The 26,101-nt window shown below is 39.7% G+C and overlaps 1 protein-coding gene and 1 pseudogene across 2 annotated transcripts in view; both read left to right on the top strand.

Annotated features, from left to right (window-relative positions):
* LOC103011864 (prefoldin subunit 4-like) overlaps positions 1–10,858 on the top strand; it is a 30,002-nt pseudogene extending 19,144 nt beyond the window's left edge.
* Positions 1–26,101, top strand: part of HTR2A (5-hydroxytryptamine receptor 2A) — a 63,047-nt gene that overhangs the window by 23,574 nt on the left and 13,372 nt on the right. The gene's annotated exons all lie outside the window — the stretch shown is intronic.

The following is a 26,101-nucleotide window of genomic DNA, read 5'->3' as shown; positions in this document are numbered from 1 at the left end:
ATCATAAGACTTATGTGGGATTTGTCTAGAATTAAATTACATTTTGATAATCCTTTCCGGCTCTATAGTATTTTCTACTGTTAGGTCTCAATACCTAAGATTGTCAGCAAACCGCTGAACAAACAGGCTTTTGTTCTGGTACAGAGGGATTCTATTTCGACCTTCAGAATTATGCTTAGAGCAAGTTGGGTGTCAAGATACAGAGAAAGGCACTGAAACCTCTTACTGGCCTGACCAAGACAGGTGGTGTTATCTCCAACTCCCATCCATTTGCCTACCTGGAGAGTTTACTAACACTTTGTAATTATTGATATTTTGAAATAGAGTTGGTTTTGGTCAATAAATCACAGACCCTATCGAGAGAATAATATTAGTTTATGGGCTTTTAACAGATTTTTCACAAGCTATGAAATACAAATCAGGTTGCATTTATATGTCTTTAGAAAGCTTTTTCTGCATTAAGCTTCTAGCATGCAGAAAAGTCTAATTACTGATCAGCTGAAATAATTCTCACAATGTAAAATATCCTAAAAGTTAAAGGAGGAGAGAAGGGATGATGGGTTTGGTTAATTTAGTATTAACGCAATAAGCTAACAACATTTTGAAGATGAATCTTCCAGCACCAAGCTCCTCTGGCTATAATACATTGTCATGCACGTGCAGCACCGGATTAGAGCAGAGTATTAAGACCCAGGCAACCCGGGCTACTATCCGGTTTTCTTCAGAATACAGGCTGTGTATATGTTTCCTCACTTGTAAAATGAGTTTGGACTACCAATTTCCTAACTCTATAGTCCTATAGTTATATAAAAGGAACCCTGAAGTCTTGGCATTAAATGAGAATATTTCGTGAGATCCCAAGCAACACTTAATTGGAGTTTAACTTATAACACCTTTAAACCACTGATTTAACTCTACTGTCATTAACTGTAGCCCAATTTAGACATAAGTCTTCAGACTAAAATTGAATATAATTGATACAGCTCCAGGATAAAGAGAATCTAGTTCAAAACACCAGCATTACTTTGCACAATAGGTAATTACTAGAGAGAGAAAGTATTGAGCCCACCAATATATTTCACTTTTCCTTTTTTGAAAAAAATTAGAGCAACAGCATTAGAAATATTTTATTCCTAGAACTATTTTTGTTTTGACTCCCACATAAAATGTATTTTAGCAAAGATATTATATTTGCTATTCTATATTCTGATACATCATATAATGTATTAATGTGTTTTTATTTTTCCATAGGGGCTTCATAATTATGATTTTAATGGCTACAAGTTATTCCCTCATGTTGATATATTATAGTCTATTAGCCATTTTCCCAATTCTGTTTCTAGTTTTGACTAATAAAGTAGTGTATTCAAAACAGTAGTTTGGCATATAATTTGATCTTATTCTATCCCTACAGTAGTCTATTTGTCCTTTTAGTTTCACTTGCCTATAATTACCTCAGATATATTTACTTTGGTCCCAGTAATTTTACTTTTTCAGTTTTAAAAATCCCTTGACCAATTTAGAAGCTAAATTATTTAAAAGTCACAAATGAAAGGTATGTACATTTAAACAAATTATGGTTAAATAACAAATTTGCCATTTTCAGTATACAATTTAGGAGTATTATATTCATAATCTTATGCAACCATTACCATTGTCTATTTCTAGACTTATCACCCCAAACAGAAACCCTGACCATTAAGCAATTATTCCCCATTCCCTCCTTCCCCAGCCCCTGGTAACCTCCAATCTACTTTGGATATGAATTTATCCATTCTAGGTATTTCATGTAAGTAAAACTTTGTCCTTTTTTGTCTGGTTTATTTCACTTGTCATGTTTTCAAGGTTCATCTATATTATAGCACGCTATCAGAACTTTATTCCTTTTTATAGCTGAATAGTCCATTGCATGTACATTTTATCTGTTGGACAGTTGGGTTATTTCCATCCTTCAGCTATTGTGAATGATGCTGTAATGAACACTGGCATACAAGGATCTGTTTGAGTCCCATTTTCAATTTTCGGAATTTACTGAGGAATGTAGTTGCTGGGTCATATGACAATTTTGTTTAGTTTTTGAGGAACTGCCAAACTATTTCCCACAGTAACTGTGCATTTTTCCATTCCCACCAGTAATGTACAAGGATTCCAATTTCTCTGCATCATCGCCAAAGCTTGTTCTTTTTTGTTTGTTATAGCCATCCTAGTAGGTGTAAAGTGTTATCTCACTGTGGCTTTGATTTGCATTTCCCTAATGATTAGTGTTATTTCATATGCTCATTGACCTTTGCATATCTTCTTTGAAGAAATGTCTATTCAAGTCCTTTGTCCATTTTAATTAGAATGTTTGAGTTTTAGGAATTCTTTATATATCCTGGATATTCAACCTTTGTCAGATACAATTTGCAAATATTTTCTCCCATTCTATGGCTTGTCATTTTACTTTGATAGTGTTCTTTGATGCACAAAAGTTTAATTTTGATGAAGTCCAATTTTTTCTTCTATTGCTTGTGCTTTTGGTGTGATCGCTGTTCTTTGAATCTAGTTTCCCTTTTTACTCCCTTCCAGTTCCTTAAAGTGACTTTATCACCTCAAGTATTACTGTTAAATAGTAATCCAACAATCGTTATCTGAGAATAAAAAAGTAGACTTGCAAAAAGTGTTTTTCCTATAATTATTTTAAAATATTTTAAAGTATTGAAATTTCTATGTGACAATGTTAAAAGCTGAGAAAAATTTTTCCATCTTTAGAAATGGCAATCTTCCAGTTGTTAGTGAATGTAGATTACTTTATAAGCCCTTTTGGATATTTCAAGGATGAATAGCCACCCTAGACTTCCTTGGGGAAGTGCCTGAAGATAAATGATATAAATTCTGTATGAAGGATAAAATAGAAACTCGGTCAAATATAGGGAATTTAAGGTACACTCCCTGTGAGTAGTCTCTCTCAAAGAACTACGTATAGCAGTTATACATCTTTAAAGGTGCAGTTCTCTAATTTAAGGGGAAAAAAATCCAATGATGATATTTTAGGGAAGTGTTAGTTTGTAATTTGAGTAGGAGTTTGCTTTTGGTCATATGGTCAATTCCTCCAAATACATCTTCTGAATAGTTTTGTTCTTAGCCATGCCTTCACCCTCAAAGACCTTGTACAAACGTTAAATCTCAATACCAAGCTGTCAGAGTTTTGCCTTCCATTTCATCTTCAAGCTGCATTTCCAGCCACACAAACACATTCAGTAATTCCATTCAGTTTGACTCTCTGCCCTGGCTCTGGCAGCATCACACATCCAAGAAAGCTGAGTGTTCAGATTATTCAAATGTTATGTGCTCCCTGAAGTCTGACCTCTTTAGGGAAAACACATCCCCATACCTTTAGAGAGATGGGGAAAAAAAATTTGTTTGAATATGGAAACAGAGTTTCCACTGATAATATAAACTTGTGAACTTAACAGACTGACTAGGTTTCCCAGTTGCCTAAGGAAACCAGCTACTTAAGAATTGACCCCCTCTTTGCAGCAGTGCTGAGACAGTTGATGAACTATTTCTTACGTTACCTGGGTATTTTGTACTCGATCAGGACAAAGTTAAAATTTAGACTTCAGGAAATTCTTCAATAATTTGTTTATAAGGTATATCATCATTTCTTACATTCCTTTTGGTCTAACAAAATTGCTAATTCATTCAAAAAGTGCACATGAAGATTGAAGGGTGCATCTTAGATTTTACTTTACTTGCAAGATAACAGGTTAGCCTGCTACAGTTTCATGGATGCTGGCAGATGACATGAGACTCTTGGACCAGAGATTCCCGGCAGTAACAGCCAGAGTATCATCATTTTCTTGTGCTGGTTGCCTGAGCCCTGTTTCACACAGGGCAATGCCAAGGGATCCACAGTAGATTGCACAGAGAAAAGGAATCTGAGTGTAACAAACCCAAATCCTTTATGATAAGCAGTAAGCAACCTCCCCCTTTGCTTCAGATGGATACACTATATCATCCAAGGTCATTCACTATTCAGACATCCTTGAAAAGATACTCTGGAGAAATAGCAACTCAAAGTTCCATGAAGAATTGTCTCCACAATTTTATAATACATCGTATTCATATTAGTACCAGGCTCTGTCATAATGTTGATATAAATCCATAAATGGTAGACTGTAGAATAAGACATTCAAACTGAAAATGGCCCCTTCCCCAAGACTGGGAATTTGTTAAGATTTGGGGGTTAGCCTTCACTTTCCAGGATGAAGATCAGCTGTAACCAGCTTGCAGAATAGATATATTTTAGATATAAGATATATGCCAGATAACTTTATGTCTACTACATGATTAGCATATAGTAAGCATTTTAAGAATATGCTGTTATTAGTTCCAGGCAAGGGTCAACAACTAGTTTTTAGTTTCCTATTTTCCTGTTTCTGGACTCAATTTGGAAAGTTCTTCCCAAGATAAGTACATGTTCTATTAGGTACATGTTCTATTGCCTCATTTGCTTTAAGCCTTTGCTCAAATGCTTATTTCTTGTGAGGGCTACCCTGATCTCCCCAGAGAAGTTATCACATTCTCTCCCATCTATTCCCCATCCATTTTATCCATTTTCCCCCTCTACCTTATTTTATTAGCTTCTATTATATATTTACTTATGATTTATCTTCAGCTGAAATGAAAGTTCCATGAGGGTAGGGGTTTGTAGTCTACTTCACTGATGAATCTCCAGCCCCACATACTATACCAAGCCCAAGAGTCGGTGCTCAATAAATTTGTTAAATGAGAACTAGCTCGAGGAGACTAAGTAGCTAGTCAGGATTTCATAATGAAGAAGGCAGAATTTGTCAAATGCACATCTTCTGACTTGAAGTCCATGACTATTTCCACTGTGCAGCACTATCTTTCCTCAGCCTCTCCCTACCCTAAGGCCTTTAGGCAGGTCTAGGGTGGCTCTGCCAAAGAGCTGAGAGACCCCAGGAAAAGGAGGGAAGCAGAGAAGGGAGAACGGTGAGGCCAGGCTAAGGCTGAAGGACGGGTCAGCTTCACAGGTAAGCACATCAGGAAGCGGATCACCTGATCCAACTGTATCTGTGTGAGCCAGCCTCCTGGGTTAATAACACAGATGCATTTCTCTGAGCCCTGGAAGTGTGAACTGTCAGAAGTCTAATCTCTCCAAGTCAGGACTGCTCAGAGTAATAAACACCTTATAGAGAATTTTAATCTACAAAGCAATTTATAAAACTCTTACAAATGAATCCTCTTAGGATTCCCAGGATGTGGGCAAGATAAAGACAGCAGAACTTGAAAATAATGAAGAGAGCAAAAAGGTCTCATGCGATGGCTGGAGGGAGCCCAGAAAAGCTTACCTTGTTCTGAGCACCCACACGTTCCCATTGCTAACAACTTTTAGGGGTGCTTCAACTTCGGTCTGTGTATCCTCCAGTCAGTGATAAATGTTGATGAGCATTCCATACTTCAGATTTATCCGCCCCCTGCCCCCAATAGCACAGGTTGTGTATATACATACACGTACCCATATATACATATACTCTGAGTAAATGACCCCAAAATGTCTTTGCCTTGAATGCAATAGCTCTGAACTGTAAGATAGCCACTAGACATGTCTATTGCTATTTAAAGGTCCTATCTCCCTTGATGATGGCATTTCAAAGGGTTAGCTCCCTGGTCCTTGGGAAAGACATTCCTAGTTGTAAGACCTGCAAGAGGCTTTTTAAAAGATTTTAAGCCCAAAGCCAGAGAAAGAATTTACAACTTTGCAAAAGAAAATGCTCTAAGAGAAGGGAAGGGAATGTCTCTTCCCTTATTTTTAATAAGGAGTATTTATCCTCTTGCTTTTAATTTGCATTTGCCCTTAAAGTCTATACAAGTAATATGCTAACTCAAAGTTGTATAATCATTTATAATGTGACTTTATTTGATTAATTGCTGGGAAAATAAGTCTGAATTAAAGAACCTAAGTTACAGATTTTAAAAGAAACTTTTACTCTCAAACGTACATGGTAAAACAGGTTTATACCAAAGAGACTGTCAGTATAGAGGTCCTTGATATTTTCTTTGAGGATTAAATTGAAAACTTGTATAATTAGTGATTTAAGTCATTTACATGCAAATGACCAACAAGTGCTTAAAAACATTCTACTTTTTTTTATACTCTTTTAAGTTGATATTTCCACCAATAACTTGTTTTATTTGTAGAACAAATGTCATTTTATAAGTAGTACCAGTATTTTTCTACATAGTCCAAAATAGGGATATTCAAATAAAGTGTTATAATGAACCAAGCAAAGGACTTAGTTTTCCTTGGGTATATTGCCTTACTATAGCTCTTTGCCTCATGTGTTGTGCTATTGAAAATGTTGCATTTAACAATCATATGCTCTCACCAACTTCCATTATAACTTAGGAAAACTAACCCCCTATACTACTTTATTAAAAAGTTGGATTTCAGTACTTGATAATATTCACAATCAAGAAAGTCATACCATTATTTACGCCAAGGAAAAGTCAGCTGTGGTCGATGTACTCTGTATATTTCATTCTCATAAAATGCCTTCATGGTAATCAACTGGTCACAAAGGTGCCAAAATTGTTTATATACTCATTAATACATATACCTATTAACCCAGTTAATTTGTAGATGAACACTTGAGTGTTTAAACCACCACAGGTTTGATTCATTATTCAACAGAATTCAGAGGTATGAGCTATGTAAGTAAAGACCTTTTAGTAACTTTTCAATGGCTTCCCATCTCCCTTAGGATGACTGTGAAATGCTTTTGTTAGGCTTAAATGCTAAATAAGTCCATCTGCCCTCAGGCACCTGCCCATTTCTCCACCCTCACTTCACTTCACTTGCACCTTATCTCCCTTAGGACCTGCCTACTCTTCCCCCAGTTACTAGACTCTTTGGCTTCAGGGTTGAAATATCATTTCCGATCCCACCCACCCTTCACTTCACTTCTTACTCTTCCTGTAAGTCTTGCCTCCAAGTTCTGTAAAGTGGAGTATTTTACCAGCGAAGTTCTTACCAATTAGAGGACACTCTTAGAGTTAACTGACCCAACAGATGTTGTAAGTTGTCTTACAAAGACTTCATTTAATAGGAGTCACTAACAACTGCATCTCCCAATCAAGGGTCAGCCAGTTTTTATTTCCCCATTTCTCTTTCCTATTTGGGTGGTTTCTCTTTGGGGGCCTCTATGTCCCTCAGAGCCACCCTGGATCTATCCCAAAGTTCTACAGTACTTTTTTCCCTGCTAATTTTCCTTGGCCTGCTTATATTTTATTAAACTTGATAGTATAGTTTGCCTTCCCTAATACATTAATTTGCATAGAGCGTATCTTACACAGTGCTTACCTCTATTCTTAGATTGTGGTACCTACAGAATAGGCCCTTAATGACTGAACACACAGGGGGAAAAAAATGTTTTTTCAAGGAGCTACTTGCTGTGAGTCATCTCCTCTAAAGTGTGAAATGCTTAAATTGATTGGTTCAAAACCATATGCATTGCCTATATACTGTGCACCAGCTGCTGGGTTGAAGTACACTTACAGAAGGCACAATAATTTGATTCATTGTAATAGTCAAATCTGACAAGGAACTTCTTCGCTGTCGTCTGGTTCTCTATTTTGCATGCTTGCACAGAGGTCATTTTGAAGTCCGCAGCTAATTTCTTATGTCAGAAATTAGTAGGATCCTGCCCCAACTCCCAGGAACTAAAGGGCAGGCAACAGCAAGACAGTCTATTTTTGTCTTCTAAAGGGGGGTTGTCCCCTCATGTATCCAGTATTCCTCATTACCTTGGGCTCTTTGGCAATAGGTAAAGGCATAAAACAAACTGATTTCAGTTCGGTAATTAGTGATCCAGGAAGTCTGGGCAATAGATTAAGCCAGAGAAGGAACCTCCTATTCAGAGTTGTAAGAGAGGCACAAATGGGCTTTTCCACCTCTGCAAAGTAGCACTTGGAGGAGGGGAAATTTCTCCAAAATAATTCATTCCATCTGCTTCAGCCCCTACAGGACTTCTATTTGGGATAAGGTTTTAGTTGATAAGAGCTAATGGGTTCTAAGTTATCACCCCTTCCAGAAATGGGTGCATTTTAAGTAAAGATTGCCAGAAAGATCAAGACGTGCAATATAAAGAAATGAATCTGTGATGGGAAAATTTGGGGAAGGTGGGAGAGACAATTTGAAAACAGACCTTTCTATGTCTCCCAAACTATATCACAAGGGCAAGTTTACTCCTTGGCCCACAGCTGACTGAGGATGGGGGAGGGGTGGTAGAAGGAGCTGTGTTGGTATTTGTCGCTGGGTCATGTGTCTAGAGGTACTGAAAATTTAATAATGGTTTTGGGGATAAGGGAAGGACATTTTTCACAATCTAAAAGTATGTCAGTGAGAAGGAAGCTGCTTAGGAGAAAAAATAAAATAAAATCATATCCTTTGGAATCCCAAACTCCAAGTTTCAGAAATGCTAACACTCAATAGGATTTCATCTTATTCTCCTTTTCTTGCTTCTAAGCTTTTCTCCTCCATTTGGCTCTGAACCTGGTTGCTTTCTTCATTTTATCATTTTGGTTCAGTTTCCTACCAGCTGTTATGAAATGACTAGGTCCTTTTAAAGGGATAAATTCCTATTTTCCCACTTAGTATCCCATTTCTGCCTACAACAAAAACATCTGGTGATTCTAATATTAAGTAATCAACCTTTTCAACATGGTGATTAAAAGATATATATCTGAATTTGCATTCATTTGTAGAAATTCTTCCTGGGAGCCATTCATTTTTCATCAGTCTCCCTGTGCTTTTCATTACTTCCTTCCATCTCCCTGTGGTCAACCTGCCTGAGTAAGCAGCTCTATTTCACTCCACTCTCTTGCTCGGCAAATGTAAAACCATTAGCAAATGTTAATAATAGTAACCCATCAGACTTCATTATTTCAGTAATGGAATCTGTCAAGGTCAGCCATTGATAGCTGTTAATGACCACTTTGTTAATTAATAGGGGGTAACTGCAACAATATTCATTTTAAGCAAATAAAATATGTTCTGATTAAGAATTCATTCTGCCCGGTTTGAATCCAATTAAGCCAGCTTCTGGAGAAAGGCTCACTCAGGATCTCTCTGCTTAAGAATATAGTCATAGAGACAACATAGTATAAGTTGGATTTCTTTCCATAAAGCTCTTCCTCTCTTTGGAAGCGGTAGAGCTTTCCTTCATCCAAAAGAAAATAAAGGAGCTCGCTCTTCAATCCTCCTTTGCCACAGACCTCCCCATCTCAGGCCCGAACACAAACCTACACCCACACACCCTCCCCCCAGTTTACCATAACTGACACCATGGTTTTGCTTTAATTTGTTCACGTTACCATTGGGGATTTCTTAATTAGTATGGAGGTTTCCATGTATTATATAGCAACATAAAGTAGACCTAGACCTCAGATTAGAAGTCCAGCCAGGGGAACAGTCAAAATATTTAGTACCCTTTATGACACAGACACCAACCCAGGACCTTATAGTACAGTGAGAGACAAATATGTAAACAAAATATAATTTGAAGCAGATAAAAGTGCTATGAACGAACAGGACATAGTACCACGATAGTAACACGATAGTAATAATGGTAACTATTTAGAGAAGATGTTCAGGAAAAGCTTTTCTGACCATTTTTATTTCAGCTGAAACTTGGAAACTGAGTAGCCATACAGTAACACCTTGAGGCCTTGGACAAATTATTAAAAACCTTTGTGTCTGATTATTTGGGAAAGAAAAATGCCTGTAGATACTAAGTTATAGTAGTATTTTCTTTTTCCCTGCATGTTGAGTATTGCTGTCTCCTTAGAGAAAAGCAGTTTTTCAGAGTGAAATAATTCCTGAGCCTTAATATTGAGAGAAAAGGATAATGTGACATCACTACAAATACTTTACTGCAGATCAAAGTTACAATTGTTTCTTGTAGTGAACAAAAATTCCAGTCTTTTAAACAACTCATGGCTCCAGTAGAATGAAGAACAAAGGTTTATGGTCCATCTATCCTGCTTTTCTCAATAGCTGCTCCTTCCCTTCACCCATCTTGTCTAACTTATCAAGTGGCCAAGTCAGAACCCTGAGCATCATTCTTGCCATTTTCCTCGCCTCCCAGAGTCCATGGTCATGTCTATTATTTCTGTTGCCTCAATATCACCTGATTTCATTCCTTTTTCTCCATCCCCTCTGCCTTGGCATTCATCTGAGACTTTACCTTTTGACAGGAATCGTGCTATATTCTCTAAAGTGGTCTGACTTATTCCCATTTCTAGTTCATGCTCATGTTAGTGCCCAGTCTAATTTGTAAAGCACAAATATAACCAGGTCTATCCTCTGCCTAGAATCTTATTGGCTCCTTCCTAGTTCCTTGTGCATAAAGCATGACATGGAAGGCTTATCAAGAATTATTCTCACAGGATGGCGGCCACCATGAAGAAGCCGGCTGCAGAAGATGTCAATGTTCCTTTTGAAGATCAACAAAAGATAAACAGATTTGCACAGAATACAAGTAGAATCACAGAGCTGAAGGAAGAAATAGAAGTAAAAGAAGAAACAACTCCAGAATTTAGAAGATGTTTGTGAGGACATCATGCTTGCAGACAACGACTGCTTAATGATACCTTATCAGATTTGTGATGTTTCCATTAGACATTCTGAAGAAGAAACACAAGAAATATTAGAACAAAGAAAAATTTGCAAGAAGAAACTGACGCCTTAGAATCCAGAATGGAATCAATTCAGCGGGTGTTAGCAGATTTGAAAGTACAGTTATATGCAAAATATGGGAGTAACATAAACCTTGAAGCTGATGAAAGTTAAACATTTTATAATACTTTTTAAAATGTTTAATAAACTTGAATATTCTTTAAAATGATAATTTCCCTTCTCCAAATGATGTGGAAAGCAAAACTTTTTTAATTTTCATTTATTTAATGGAAACTTGCCTATTTTCAGGTCTTGCTTATTTATATTTTTAAAAGAAGACAATATTCATCTATGTATTTTGCATAACAATTATATCAAGTGTAGGGGCTTTATGTCATGTTATTAAAATCAGTTAAGCAATCATTTACGTTTCTGTATTATCATTTAGAATATTTGTGCAATTTTTATTACAAGAAAATTTAACAGTTAAAAAAAAAGAAGAATTATTCTCTGCCTTTCTACTCCATCTAAACCCTGTTATGCTACCGGCAGCTCCTCATTGCATTCTAGTCTCTTTCATCAGGATGTTCCCTCTCTCTGGAGCATCTTCCCCTTCTTTATTACGACCACTACCGTTCACCCTTCAAGACTCAGCTCGGCACTCATTTCTTCCTAGAGTCCTCCCCTGACAGCTGTCTGAGGGGCTTGTCCTGGAGGAATTCTTAGCACCTTCCTGGTCCAGACTCATATCTGTTTACCAAGAAGCTCCAAATCAATGTGTGCAAAACTGACTTATGACTTTCTCCCTAAAAATTGTTTTCTATTTCAGGTTCCACTCTATAAAGCTAAAAAACCTTCAGTCTTCATTTTTCTTCCTGTACCCACACCTAATCACTAAGTTCTACCAATTCTCTTAATGTCTTATGAATCCTCCACTTTTCTCTGTCCCCACTGCTGTCTGTCACTTTCTCACCTTGTGTACTGCATCAGCCTCTTTCCTGGTCTAGTTCCCTTCTGATCCATTTTCCACACTGCCAGACCTTTCATCCGATCATTTCCATTCTCCGCCTTAAATCATTTAATGGCTGCCCATCGCCCTCAGGATAAAGTTAAAACTTCTCCAAATGGCTCACAAGGCCCTTCAAGATATAGCTCTTGCATACTTCTTCAGACTCATCTCTCTCTGGAGGATGCTTACCTCATATTGAATGACTTTCAGTTCTTATTATGTGCTGTGCTTTCTTGTCTCTAGGGAATGTATCCAATTTGTCTGGATAAAGCCTTATTTTTGAGGTCTCAGTTTTTGATCCCTTTCTACAGAAAGTTTTCTTGATCTGTCCCCAAATCCAAGTGCCCTTCTGTGCTCCTCATTGTACCGTGAAACTGCTGCTACCCTAGGATGTATTACCCTGTTAGTAATGCCTTCTACTGAACTGTAAACTCTGATGTCAGGGACTGTTTCGGCCAAGGTTGTATCCTTGGTGCTCATCGTCATGCCTGACACTTAGGAGACATTCAAAAATTATTTTCCCCATGAATGATAAAGAGTTAGATAATGATATCCCTTTAACCTAAGTTACAAGCCTTTTCATAAGAAACCCTGATCCCAGGATGAAAGTACTGTGAGAGAGCATATATAAGAACCACCATACTAGATATACCAGTAGCCCCGTTCGCCCTAGTATTTTGTACTAAGAGTTGAACAGGCTTCACTAGAGAAGCGCAAGCTGATCTTACCTTTCACAAACTTTAAAGCATATATAAGACTCGTACTGACTTAACAGATCGATACTCCATAAGGTAGAGAGCTAGCCAAGCCCCACATCCATTTAGAAGACTCATTTCTATTCAAAACCCTGCTGCAATTTTTAATCTCTTGAGTTTCATAAGCTCATAGTGAGTGAAGTAACATTCCTACGTCTTTACTTCCTACCTGTCTTTGTTGGGAAAAAGAGAGGTTAAGTAATTAGGTTTATTGAGAATTCACTGGAAAGATAAATGCAAACACTAGGTACAACTTTATTTCAAGTCTTTTCTAAATTGCCTATTAGGTTGATTAGAAAGCCATGAGGGATTGCTGTTTTGCTTTATTTTAATGAGGGATTTTTACAGAGAAAAACTATTCAACTTGGGTACTCTTATAAGGAGAATGAGAATCATATTGGCAGGACACAAATGCCTGAATCTTGTTCTTAACCCACTGTTTAGAACACTGTCAGTTTTCCAAGAGAAATGTATAACCAGAGATGAAGCAGGACAAAGGATCGCTTTGTTCTACCCCTTTTGTCCTAAATCCAGTCTCTTATCTTGAATGTCAAGAATATACCAGCAAGGAAGAGTTGTAAGTATCAGATGGTGGTAGCCAGAGGAAAGACCCTTTGCCCCAGTGCCCGGGGTTGTTTAAGACCTTTGGTAACTCTTACTTCTAGAGCCTCCACCCATATCATCTTAAACATGTATGTTCAATGTGGCATATTAATGTAGCCAGGTCAGCTCTGATCGTTAGATGTTACATTGTATCGACACTTAGATGTTTATTTTGAAAAGGTCACATATATGTGTTTTGGATTTTTGCTAGATCTTAAAATTTTCATAGGCCCTTCAGAACACCAAAAGGTCCCCACCTGCCACCCCACCTCAGACCTTTTTAGGGAAAGCAAGCTTTGGAGTTCTGTCCCCTGTTATAGTTTGTCTGGCTACATGTAATAAAGAGCATCCACAGACGCAGAAGCAGAAGCCAAAGAAAAAGGCGGCCAGGGTATCTCCCAGCTGGGAGCCCCTTCACACTCCAGACAAGGGAAGAAGTGGAAATGCGAGACAGCCCCCCAGCCCACCCTAATGAGATCTATTTAGGGTCTCACACAAGAAAAATGTGAGGTTGGATCATGTGAAACTGTACTTTCTGAAGGTCAAAGGTGGCTAACTATCGGCCTTTTCATGTTTCAACCTAATAATTCAGTGAGTGTCCTTGAATCTGACCGACCCACAGCGTCACTTCTCCGGGGAGGCAGAGTGAAGGCAAGAGGGTGTACTAGCTTCCTAGGCTGCCATACCAAAATGCCACAGACTGGGTGACTCAAACAGGAATGTATTGTTTCACAGTTCTGGAAGCTAGAAGGCCAAAATTAAAGCATCGGCAGGGTTGGTTCCTTCTGCAGGCTGTGAAGGAGAGTCTGCTCCATGCCTCTCTCCCAACTTCTGGTGTTTTGCTGACAATCCTTTGCATTCCTCATCTTGATAGATGCACCACCCAACTTCTACCTTAATCTTCATGTAATGTTATCCCTGTGTGTTTCTCTCTGCACCCTAATTTCCCCTTTTTGTTAGGTCACCAGTCATACTGGATTAGGGCTCATTCTCATGACCTTATTTCAACTTGATCATCAACAAAAACTATTTTCAAATAAGTCACATTCACAGATGCTGGGAATTAGGACTTCAACATCTTTTCCAGGAATACTCTTCAGTTAAAACCGGGGGTTCGGGATGGGTGGCAGGGGAGAGTGGGACGTAATCTATGATCTTAACCAAACGCTGTGATCTGTTTTTCCCTTAATCAAATGTTAATTATATGATCACATCCCTGAACCTAGGGAGTCTCTGCTGACTTCTTTTATTAGTGACGTACACCATAAAATCCCCGGGAAAATTTCAGCCTAGAAAGAGTTGAAGTCAGGTAGGGCCAGACCTGGAAGAGTGATATTTTATTCTAATAGAGGCTAAAAAAAAAAAAAGAAAAGGAAGAAAAACAGACCACTACTGGAATTCCTGACAATAAATGTCAATTCTAGCAGCTTCTACCTCAAGCCAGTACAAGCCTGAAATGAGCTAAATTGTATGAGCTCTATTATGTGCCCCTCTTGTAGGCTAACAGAGAAGGAGTCTAATTAACTAAGTTTTAACAGAGTCTAAAAGCAATCGTAACAGAAGAGAATACTAAAGGTATGGCTCACAGCCACGGAGAAATACCTAAGCCTTTGATATTTGTAACACCACCTACTAGATGATTCTCTTATTCTCAGAGCATTGATCCTCCCATCACACATCAGTTAATGAACGTTTCTGTCCTATTCACACCACAAGAGTTCAAGTTCAGCTAACATCTGTGAGCATCTCCTAAAAGATGCCACTGGGGGCCTTGCCACTTTCTCTCATTTAATCCTCACAACAACTCTGAGGGATAAACTTTCTTTGTTAGGAAAGAATCAAATCCCAGACTCGACACTGTGTCCAGAGCCCTCCCCCTACAATTTGATAATATTCTGAAGGAAAATATATGTGCTGCTGATGACCAGGACCCTTCTGGCTTAGTTCCTCAGGCTGGTTTCCCTTTAGTCTTCCAGGTTTAAAAGTAAAGAAGGGCCTCCAGGTGCTATTACAAAGGCAGATTCACTGGGACTGCAGACTACCTCTTCTAAACCTAGCAGAAGCGGGGAATTGGGGAATCAGAGAACTAGCATAAAAGCTATGAAAAACCTCTAGGAAAACAGAAGGTGATCAGGTCCACACGTGGGAGACGCATAGCCCAGAGGGGAAAAGTGCCGAGAGCCACAAACAGTGCAGTGGGCTTCCCCTTAGAGCCACTGCCCTTGGCCGGGACTGCTTGCCTGGTGACCAAACAGAGAAACAGAAACCTTGGCTGGTACCTCCTCCAGCCGGTGGGCTAAGTTCAGGCCAGGGCTGCAGATCTTGGCCTTTGCAGCACACAAGAATCACCTGTGGAGTTTTAAAACCTTCTGTCCTAGGCCTCACCTGGGGCTCAAAGTCAGACTGTAGGTTCAGTCCAGGTGTCAGTATTTTAAAGCTCCGGGGTGATTCCAACGTGCTCCGAGGTCGAGAACCGCCGAATCAAAGCACGGGGAAAGGGGAGAAGCAGCCAGCTGGCCCCCGAGCTTTCTCTCCTCCTGGTCCTCCCAGCCCAAGGGATAGGGGATTGGGAGCTAGAGCAGCAGTCCACGCAGATGCCATGCGGGCATCCAGGCAGGGTGTGGGCAAATGGGGGACCTTTGAGCCCACCTTTTAATGCTAGAGGTCCTCTGCCCTCAGGTCCATCCTCCCCCCACCCCAAATAGAATCACCAGGAGGCACACAGGCTGGGGCGTGAGCTGTAAAACCCCTTCTCCTGCTGAACACAATCAGCTGTGGCAGCTTAAATCCTCAGAACAAACTAAAGAAAAAATACTTAGGCCTATGAGAAGCAAATCTGTAAAGGAAACACTAGTAGCCCAACGTTTAACCTGACCATTCAGAAGTAACACACCATACAAAGGAACAATAACAACCACACAGACTGACGCAGGCAGCAACACTGGATGCAAAAAAGATAACATAAGAATTCCCAAGACCTTTATGACAAAAAAGCCTTAAACTGTTATAGACAAAATAATAAGACTTAGCCGGTTAAAAAGATACAACATGTTCATATTGGGATAATTTGACATCGTAAATTGCAGAACTAAGATGTTAGTTTCCCCCAAAATTAAACCCCCAGTTTCAATTCAAATATCAAGAGGATTTGAGGAACTTGACAAAGTTACTGTAAATGTTTATGGGAGAACAAGTCCATCACATCCGTAGCTTGTATGAGGAAGAGGGAGGACCAAGGACAAAAGGCAGGGTTTCTGTCCCCCAATCTCATGCTTATTTCATCCCACTTGGCTACAGCTGTGAATTGCACTTTAATAACAATAAATAAAGGTGAAAAGCAAGGCTGCTTTTCATATTGTGGAACAGTTTTCTTCCTCACAGGAAAGTTTAAAAGTTCATACATGAGCTTGGATGGCCTCAAAACTCATCAAGTTTTGAAGAGTTTGCCGGGTGAATCTCACTCCAAATGAACAAAGGCAATGCCATCAAAACAGTGGGAGCAGAGGACGCTGTGTACAAGCAAAGGCTGGAGAGGCCCCACTCTCTGACTGACCCCCTGAATGTGCCTACTTACAGCAACACCCAAGTATCAGAGAAGGAACCAGTCCAGGCAATGTGTGTCCCCTTCCTGTTGCTGCAGTAACAATTATCACAAACTTAAGCAACACTGCTGTCAACTTTAAAAAACACACACAAATGTGTTACCTTCAAGTCTAGTTAGAAGTTCAAAATAGGTCTTACCGGGCCAAGTCAAGACATCAGCAGGGCTGCGTTCCTTCCAGGGGCTGGGGGAGAAAGTATCACCTTGCCCTCTCCAGCTTCCAGAGTCCACCGGCCACCATCTTCCAAGACTGAATCACTCTGAGCTAGCTCTCCCGCCTCCCTCTTCCACCTTAAGAATGCTTGTGATTACAGTGAGCTCACCTGGATGATCCAAGATCCTCACCCTGTTTGAAGGTCAGCTGATTGGCATCCTTAATTCTCATCTGCAACCTTAAGTCCCCTTTGCTGTGAAATACAACGTATTCAGGTTCCCGGAGTTAGATGTGAGCATTTCAGGGGATCATTATTCTGTCCTCCACAAAATGTATCAGTTCAAGAATTTAGTGGGCTGGAGCCGGTTAAACAGTATCTTGGCTACTGTCACGAAGTTTAGAAAAGCAGTGAGCGTATCATCAAGAAGTTCACAGTTTACTTAACCGTATCCACCACTACCCCACATGCCCAAAATGTTGTTAAAAGGAGGGTCTCTCTCTCTCTCTCCCACTTGCTCTAAAACCATCCTACCCTTGTAAACTGGACAACTGAGCAATTTTTCAGAAGTTCCTGTTTCCATTGTATGAAAGTTGTCTTTTGTCTATGTGAAAGTATTCTTTTGGTCTGACTTATTCTAAGAATTGCTTCAATTTTAACACGTATGTAACTGGCAAATTACCTTCTCCCCAGGATACTAATGTGTTTTGTAGTGTGTGTGTGCACGTGTGTGTGTGCACGTGTATTTTAACCTGAATACACAATTCATCAAAAAGCTCATTCTTTGATCATTTTCCTGCATTTCCTTAAAATTAACTGGCTCATTAGATTTTTGAATGTGACTTGGGTCTCTTGATGTGTTTTTAAAGCATAAATTGCTTCCATATTCTCAGAAAAGCACTCTCCAGGAGATATGGAACTATGAAGCTGTGAAGCTGTGATTTTATCAGGAGGCACATACACACACACACACACACACACACACAGAGAAATGTAGCCTTTGTATATCCAGGTTCAATGGTCCAGAATCATTTTTGTGTTACAGAGTATTGCAGGATTACCTTTCCCCTGAAAATTTTACACAGTCAGAAGAACATAAACTTTTGCATTCATTGTCAGAGGGTTTCTGCCCCACCCCCATCCATGAAATCATCTAAAGGTTAACTTGGAAGAAAAGCATTCAACATCAGCACAGGTGTAGGATATCAATCAGCCGGAACCCAGGGAAAGAGAATGAGTGTAAAAAAATAGTGGAGGAAATTGCAATTTTAAAAATGTTACAATTGTTCACGTTAATGTAAAAATGTCAAATTAAAAAAACTGGGAGATGTGCATTAAAGACTTATAGTTGATAATTCCTCCTTAACTTTAAGCTCCTGAACGACAGGTTCCATATCGTATCTCTTCATTTTTGTTTCTCTCTCATGGAAAGCCATGACTGGCCTTCCCGTGAATAGCATCTAAATGGCTCTCAATGTGAAATTTAGATACAAAGAAAGAAGAAGGCTTGCACTCAGCAGCATGTTTCATAGCTAGGGCCCAGCATGAATTTCAGGATCCAGGCCTCATGATGCAGAATCCAGGAGTGATGTGATCTGTTAAGTAGCAGATTTGCTGAAATGAGGTAGTTTGACCCATCGAGCCTGCATGCCTGATGGCTGCACTGTGCTGGGCCACAAAGCAAAGAAACATACACACTCTGGAGCCAGACTGGCTGCATCTCAAAATCCTAGTTCCGCCTCTTACTGTGTGACCTTAGGCAAGTTACTTAACCTCTCAGTGCCTCGTTTTTCATCAGCAAATGGAGATAATAATAGTGCATATCTCACAGGGTTGTTGTGAAAATTAAGTGAGCTAATTTGTGTAAAGCACTTAGGGCAGTGCTTAGAACATAGAAAATATCATACAACTATTTGCTACTACTATTATATTATTATTATTATTATTATTACCATCCCTACCACCACTACATAGTGTCCCTAAAGAAGCGTTAGGCTGTAAAGATGAAAGATCTTATTAACTGCAGGGTATTAGAGAAAGGGTACTATCTCTTGAAAGCCCTCATACTTAATAGCTTTACCTTCATCACCTACAAAGACCTAATTTGACTAGAATTTCTAGTGCCCCAAATGACCTATATTTGGGCAACCTCTTGCCCTTACCCCTATAACCAAGGTAATGAGAAAGTCTATTAACTAATCATAATTGCTTTCTGCTCTTCTTTTTATGTCCCAAAGGCCTCTGAATTTGCTTGTTCATTTATTCCACGAATCTTTATTTTCTAATGCTTAGATACTGTGTGCCAGGCACTATCTTGGGAAAAGTCCCTGATTTTTATGGAGTTTACATTCATGGAAAAAGACAAACAATAAACAAGCAAATAAATAGACCAATTAAAAAATTCATATAATGACAAGTGCTATAAAGAAAACAAATCAGGGAAATGTGCTATAGAGTGACTCAGGCAGGGTGAGCAAGGGCTAATTTAGGTTAAGTTGTCAGGAAAGGGCTCACTAAGGAGAGGGAATTAAAACAGTTGCTGAATGATAAAGAAGGAGCCAGCCATGGGAACACGGAGGACACGTTCCTGGCAGTGGGAACAGCAAGTCCTAAGTCCTATGTGGAAACCAGCTGATGGGGTTGAAGGATCAGAAAGAAGCCAGTGCAGCTCAAGCAATTCATCAAGAAGCGATGAGATGTGTGTTAGGAGACAAGGAAAGAGCGGGAGGCTGGGCTGATAAGAGAAGGCCTTGCAGCCAAGCTAAGGAGGTAGACGTTATTCTAAGTGCAATGGGTGATCTCTGAAGGGTTCAAGCAAAGGGTTACATGGGTAAGGGTGGACACAGTGAGAGCAGTGGGGAAGCTCTTGCAGTAATCCAGGTGAGAATCTTAATGGCTTGTAGTATAGAGATGGCAGTGGAGATAGAGAAAGGTAGACAGATCTGGATATAAAATATATATTGGAGGTAGGATTAATAATATGTTGGTGAGTTTTTTGCAAGCATAGGATAATGAAAAGAATGACTCTGGTTTCTGAGCTGTGTACCTGGATGGTTGGTAGTGCCATTAACTAGGACGGGGAAAGTGGAGAAAGTTGGCGGAGCGGTGAGGGATGCAATCCAGAGCTCTGTCGTGGCCGTGTAAAGTTAGGATGCCTATCAGAGACATCCACGCTGCAAGGCCAAGTAGGCAACTACATACTTGTTTATTGCTTATGAAAGAGTTATTTGTGACCTTGAATAGGATACTTGTATTGAAGAGCCCTGAGAGTGAAGTCTAGTTATATCAATGGCAATGCACAGCCCTTTTGCTTGTTTTCCACTTCTATCTCCTGTTTCTATTCCTACCTCCAGTGTATAAGGTCCCACATAATATTCACTTGCATCTCAAGGCTCTTGACCCATGAACATTCTTAATCCCTAAAAAAGTATTAGTTATAAAGGGAAAGCAGTGAAGGAGCGAACCAAACATTCTGATGTAGTCAAAGACCACTAGCCTAGGGACCATGAAGCCAAGGTCATGACAAAAAGTGAGGTACGGGGGGTGCCGGGTGGTGGTGGGATGAATTGGGAGATTGGGATTGACATATATACACTAATATGTATAAAATATGTAACTAATAAGAACCTGCTATATAAAACAATTAAAGTTAATTAAAAAAAAACCCATATAACCCCAGACTAACCATGAGAAGGACATCAGACAAATACCAATGGAGACTCACTCTACAAAATATTTGACCAGTACTCCGCAAACTGTCAAGGTCATCAAATATGAGGAACGTCTGACAAACTGCCACAGCCGCGAGAAGCCAAAGAGACATGACCCCAAAATGTAGTGTGGGGTGCTGGATGGGATCTTGGAACAGGAAGAGGACAGTGGGTAAAAACTGAAAAGATGGGAATCAGGTATGAACTTACAATAATGTATCCATATTGATTCCCTAATTGTAATAAACATACCACAGTAATGTAGTGTCTGTAACAGGGGAAACTGGCTGTGGGCATATGACAACTCTCTGTACTATGGGCACATTTTTTCTGTAAATCTAAAGTTCTTAAAAAGTAAAGCTTATTAAAAAAAAAAAAAAAAGGTACAGAAGAAAACAAATGATTCCTAGGCTTGACTCCTAGCTCATTCCTTTACCAACTGAAAAACTTAGAGCCAATTATAGAATATTTTGGAACCTCAGTTTTCCTCCCCTGTAAAATGGGGATAATAATTCCTGGCTCATTTGTGCCTTGTGAGGATGAAATTTGCTAACATCTGTGAACACCCACACAGTGCCTATACTATCTATGGTGGACATCTGTAAATATAGGTTTCTCCCACTCTTTTTACTTACTATCTTTCTACCTTGGTTCATCAAATGTAAAAAGAAGATGCTTCGCTAGATGATCATTAAGCTCTATTTCAGCTCTTTAAAACCAATAAACCATCCTCTTGATAACAACTGGATAAACTTCTTGGTTAAAGCTACTTTTTAACCCAATATTAGTACATCTTTCTGCAAGCTTAGGTCATATTTAGACTAGGGAAGATGCAGCATTCAGAAGCAGGCATTAGACCAGAGAAATGTCTCTCCAATGTTGCAAAAAAAAATTTTTTAACACTTTTATTGGAGTATAATTGCTTTACAATGGTGTGTTAGTTTCTGCTGTATAACAAAGTGAATCAGCTATACATATACATATATCCCCATATCCCCTCCTTCTTGCGTCTTCCTCCCACCCTCCCTATCCCACCCCTCTAGGTGGTCACAAAGCACCGAGCTGATCTCCCTGTGCTATGTAGCTGCTTCCCACTAGCTATCTATTTTACATTTGGTAGTGTATATATGTCCATGCCACTCTCTCACTTCATTCCAGCTTACTGTTCCCCCTCCCCATGTCCTCAAGTCCATTCTCTATGTCTGTGTCTTTATTCCTGTCCTGCCCCCAGGTTCATCAGAACCATTTTTTTTTTAGATTCCATATATATGTGTTAGCATATGGTATTTGTTTTTCTCTTTCTGACTTACTTCACTCTGTATGACAGACTCTAGGTCCATCCACCTCACTACAAATAACTCAATTTCTTTCTTTTTATGGCTGAGTCATATTCCATTGTATATATGTGCCACATCTTCTTTATCCATTCATCTGTCGATGGACACTTAGGTTGCTTCCATGTCCTGGCTATTGTCAATAGAGCTGCAGTGAACACTGTGGTAAATGACTCTTTTTGAATTATGGTTTTCTCAGGGTATATGGCCAGTAGTGGGATTGCTGGGTCATATGGTAGTTCTATTTTTAGTTTTTTAAGGAACCCTCCATACTGTTCTCCATAGTGGCTGTATCAATTTACATTCCCACCAACAGTTGTTACAAAAAATTTATCTCCCCCAACATCAGTAAAATTTCAGGGTAGGAATAACCTTGTAGAAGTTAGAGTAAATGAAATCTCACAGAGTGGTACTTTTAGTAACACTTGCTGAAAACACAGTCTAGGAGAATCAAAACCCAAAGCTCTTCATCTCAGACTCCCCTAAACTGGACGGGAAGTTTGGAGGTCTGGGCCAACCAGATGGATGGGGGATAAGAGTGGGAAGCTGTTAAGAAGCTTCTAGTATCCTACCAGCTCAAAGAGAGAGGGGCAAAGACAGGAGGGCCATACAGAAGACCAGCTCAGGTTAAAAAAGGGAGTCACTAGTTAGGGACTTTCTGTGTCCTCCTCCTCCAGGGACACCTGTCAGAACAAGAGCTTATCCAGCTGTGTGGCAGCAGCACTGATCTGAGTCCAAGGGGAGTGCCTCTGCAGCCCACGCTGAGAAAGACGCTGCTTGATCAAAGGACTTAGGAACAAAAATTAAAATGTGTTTGAGCCTTATGGTAGAAACAGTGTCGGTTTATCAGGGCAGGGACCGTGACCCCAAGAACAAGGCCAAGATGAGAAGCCTATAAGAGAGGTGAATAAAGAAGAATCCACCCCCAAAACACTTTTTAAAGCTCCAAACCTATGCCAAGCTAATTGAAAAATGAAAAATCGCTCTGGCCCAGAGATCTGTTTGGTTTGGCTTGCGCAATGTGTTTTTTCTTAATTGAACCCAATTGTCCTGTTCAGTTTTCCAAGCACCACTCTCCTGTCGTCTTCTACCCCAACCCATAACCCAGCTATATGACTACATTAGTCCTGTAGGCATTCAGGTTCATAGCTACTGGTATGTAATTTCCAGACTGACTTACTTTTAAGTATTAGATACTTGAACATATGCTGACTGCAGGGATGACGGAGAAAGAGAACAATCCTAGGAAAAAGAGGAAAACAGGAAAAGGCCAGAAATTCCAGCCTTGCCCTCTTTGGATGAGGCATCTCCCCACACCCAGCCCAATTAAAACAGCTGCAAATCGGGCCAAACCTAGGTCCAGTGAAATGGGTACCTGGCATAGTCATAGCTGCCTGTCTCTTTCAACTAGCCTTTCTATATTTGGAGAAATTCCCGAGAGGCAGAACTCAAATTCCCAGCCTTCCTGGTAGCTAGGACATTGGCTCATGGTCTAGGTTCCTCCAAAGGCCATGGCAAAACTGTGACGTGGAAAAGAGCAAAGTGAACAAATATGATGTCTTTGCCAGCGTGGAGGTGGCTGGGCCATCAGGTTCCCAGTGGTTGCATAATTGATTCCCTAGTAAAGAAGTGACATTGACGAGACAGGAGGCTCTGCTGCTCAGTGGACAAAGAAAACAGCAGAAGTTTCCTCATCAGACCGGGTCGGCAATGCAATTTTACTCCTGGAATTTTTGCCTGGAGCCCAGCCCTCTCAAGAATTCTTTGAACTACTCAGTATCATCTTATTAAACTCATTTTCTGCTAAATCAGCCCAATCAGCTTCTATTGCTTGAAACCAAAATCCATGACTGATAAAGCAAGCAGTGGTAGATCCATCTTTGAGAACCTTTCATTGGGGCTGCCTTGGGAGAAAGCCATTCGTGCTGATTTCCACGAATCCCAACACCTGTGAAAGAAGCCCCAGATGTCATCAGGCCGCCCTTGTTCCCACAGAGGAAGCACACAGGAGAAAACTCTTTTTTATCCTTGCTCTGTGAATCCTAACATGTACTTTCTGAAGTCATATCACATTGCACACCCATTACTCAGTACTCCTGGCAGTTGACTTAATTGTCACCATCTGCAGAAGAGGTGGTTAAATTTTCACCACTTGCTACTTAGTCAGTTGTGGAAAATGACAGAGCTGAGGAGTCTATTCTCAGCCAGTCTGGGAGATGGTCTTGCTCTACGTGGCCCTTATAGTGACTAGTGAACTGGTTCCCTCTTCTCGGACCTCTGTGCAAGCAAGACACAGATTTTAAGCTAAGCTGCAAGGATGACAGCAAGCTGGTTTTCCTTTCTGTTAGAGCCAAACAAGGGATGTAGGAGTTCTCAGCTACAGCAGGGATTTTCAGACAGAATGAAGGACTCTGGCCACTAAGAAAGGCTGTCGAACGTTCTTCTCTATTATTTCTGTCTGCTAGACAATTCTGTATTTACTACAAACAGTAGAGCAATTCTCATTTATAGTCCTCATGAGAATCCTTTCGTGGGGATACTATTAAATCCCCCATTTTATGGGAGAAAAAGCTCAGACAGATTAAGTGGCTTGCTTAAAGTCATAGGGGATCCAAACTTGAGTTTTCTGATTCGAAGCTGGTGGCTTTTTCTTCTACACGTCAGTGGCTTTCAATGTGGGTTCCAGGGATCTCTGGGATGCTTTCGGGAAGCCAAGGAAGTCAATACTATTTTAATAATAATAATAGTAATAATAATATCCAAAGTAAAGGAGATGACTATCTCAAAGAGGTATCTACACCCTCATGTTCATCGCAGCATTATTCACAAGAGCCAAGACATGGAAACCCCTAAGTGTCCACTGATGAATGGATAAAGAAAATATGGTGTATATATATTTGTGTCCTGCCTTTTGTGACAACATGGATGGACCTTGAAGGCACTATGCTAAGTGAATAAATTAGACAGAGAAGAACAAATACTGTATGATCTCACTTATATGTGGAATCTATACAAACAGAGTAAAATGCTGGTTACCAGGGGCTAAGGGTTGGGGAAAATGAGGGTGCAAACTTTCGGTTCTAAGATGAATAAGTTCTGGACTCTAAGGTATAGCGTGGTGACTATAGTTAACAATACTTACTGTATACTTGAATGTTTCTATGAGCATAGAGCTCTAATGTTCTCACTGTAACAACAACAAAATGGTAATTATGTGAGGTAAAGGATGTGTTAACTAACCTTATTGTGGTAAACATTTTGCAAAATATATGTGTATTAAATCGTCACATTGTACACCTTAAACGTACACAATGGTATATGTCAAATATATCTCAGCAAAGCTGGGAAAATATAAAGTGTCATTTGCCCTCTTCTGTTTCATCCTTTTATGAGGGTGCAGGGGAATTTTCCAGAGGATACCTGACATGAAATATAACAGACTGAAGCAGAAGCATATGTGAGAATCCAGCTGTCTTCTATTAAGCCAAACATTAAAGAGATTTTCAAAACTGCAAAATAGTGCCACTCTTCTCACTGTTTTGTTCTGGAAAACATAAGTATTTTTCATAAAAAATATTATTTATGTGAATATATAATGGGTTTATTCGTTTTATTTTAAAATGGATTGATACATTATCTTCAGTGTTCACAGCTTTCATTTCTAATACAGCAAATATTTATAGATGTAACCCACAGAAACAAAAACGCTTTGGAGTCCCCAATAATTTTTCAATGTGTAAAAGAGTCTTGAGACCAAAATGTTTGAGAACTGCTCTCCTGCATTATAGCTGCCTTAAAAAAAATATCCAGGGTAGATACAGATTTACCTTGATTGCATTTTAACAATTTGATGCCAGTGCTAAACCTAGATTTTCTGCTTACACCTTGTATGCTCTTCCTCCTAGTCTTGATTTGGATTGATGAGTTCGTGAATGACAACCAAAAGTCTCGAACTGTAGTGATTATAGACTCAAGCAGCTTCTTCCTCTCAATTCCTAAAGTACCTAGTTCACTGTATGTTCGATTAATATTTGATCACTGGATGAATGACTAAAACAGATTGCTATCACAGAGGACCTGCTTGATGCCTCTGCTTGATGAACATGTGCCCTTGCTCCTGAGTTCAGTTGCCTGCCAAACCCAGCTCAACTCAGCCCTGGCAAGGCCAAGTGCACTTCGGCCCCGGATGTACAGCAATCGTATACCTGTCTCCCTGCCTTTGGACCTGACCCCTGTCCAGAGTCTATTCACCC

The sequence above is a fragment of the Balaenoptera acutorostrata genome, chromosome 18 (assembly GCF_949987535.1).
Source record: "Balaenoptera acutorostrata chromosome 18, mBalAcu1.1, whole genome shotgun sequence".
Classification (NCBI taxonomy): Eukaryota; Metazoa; Chordata; class Mammalia; order Artiodactyla; family Balaenopteridae; genus Balaenoptera; species Balaenoptera acutorostrata.
This window is presented reverse-complemented; position numbering and strand designations above follow the sequence as displayed.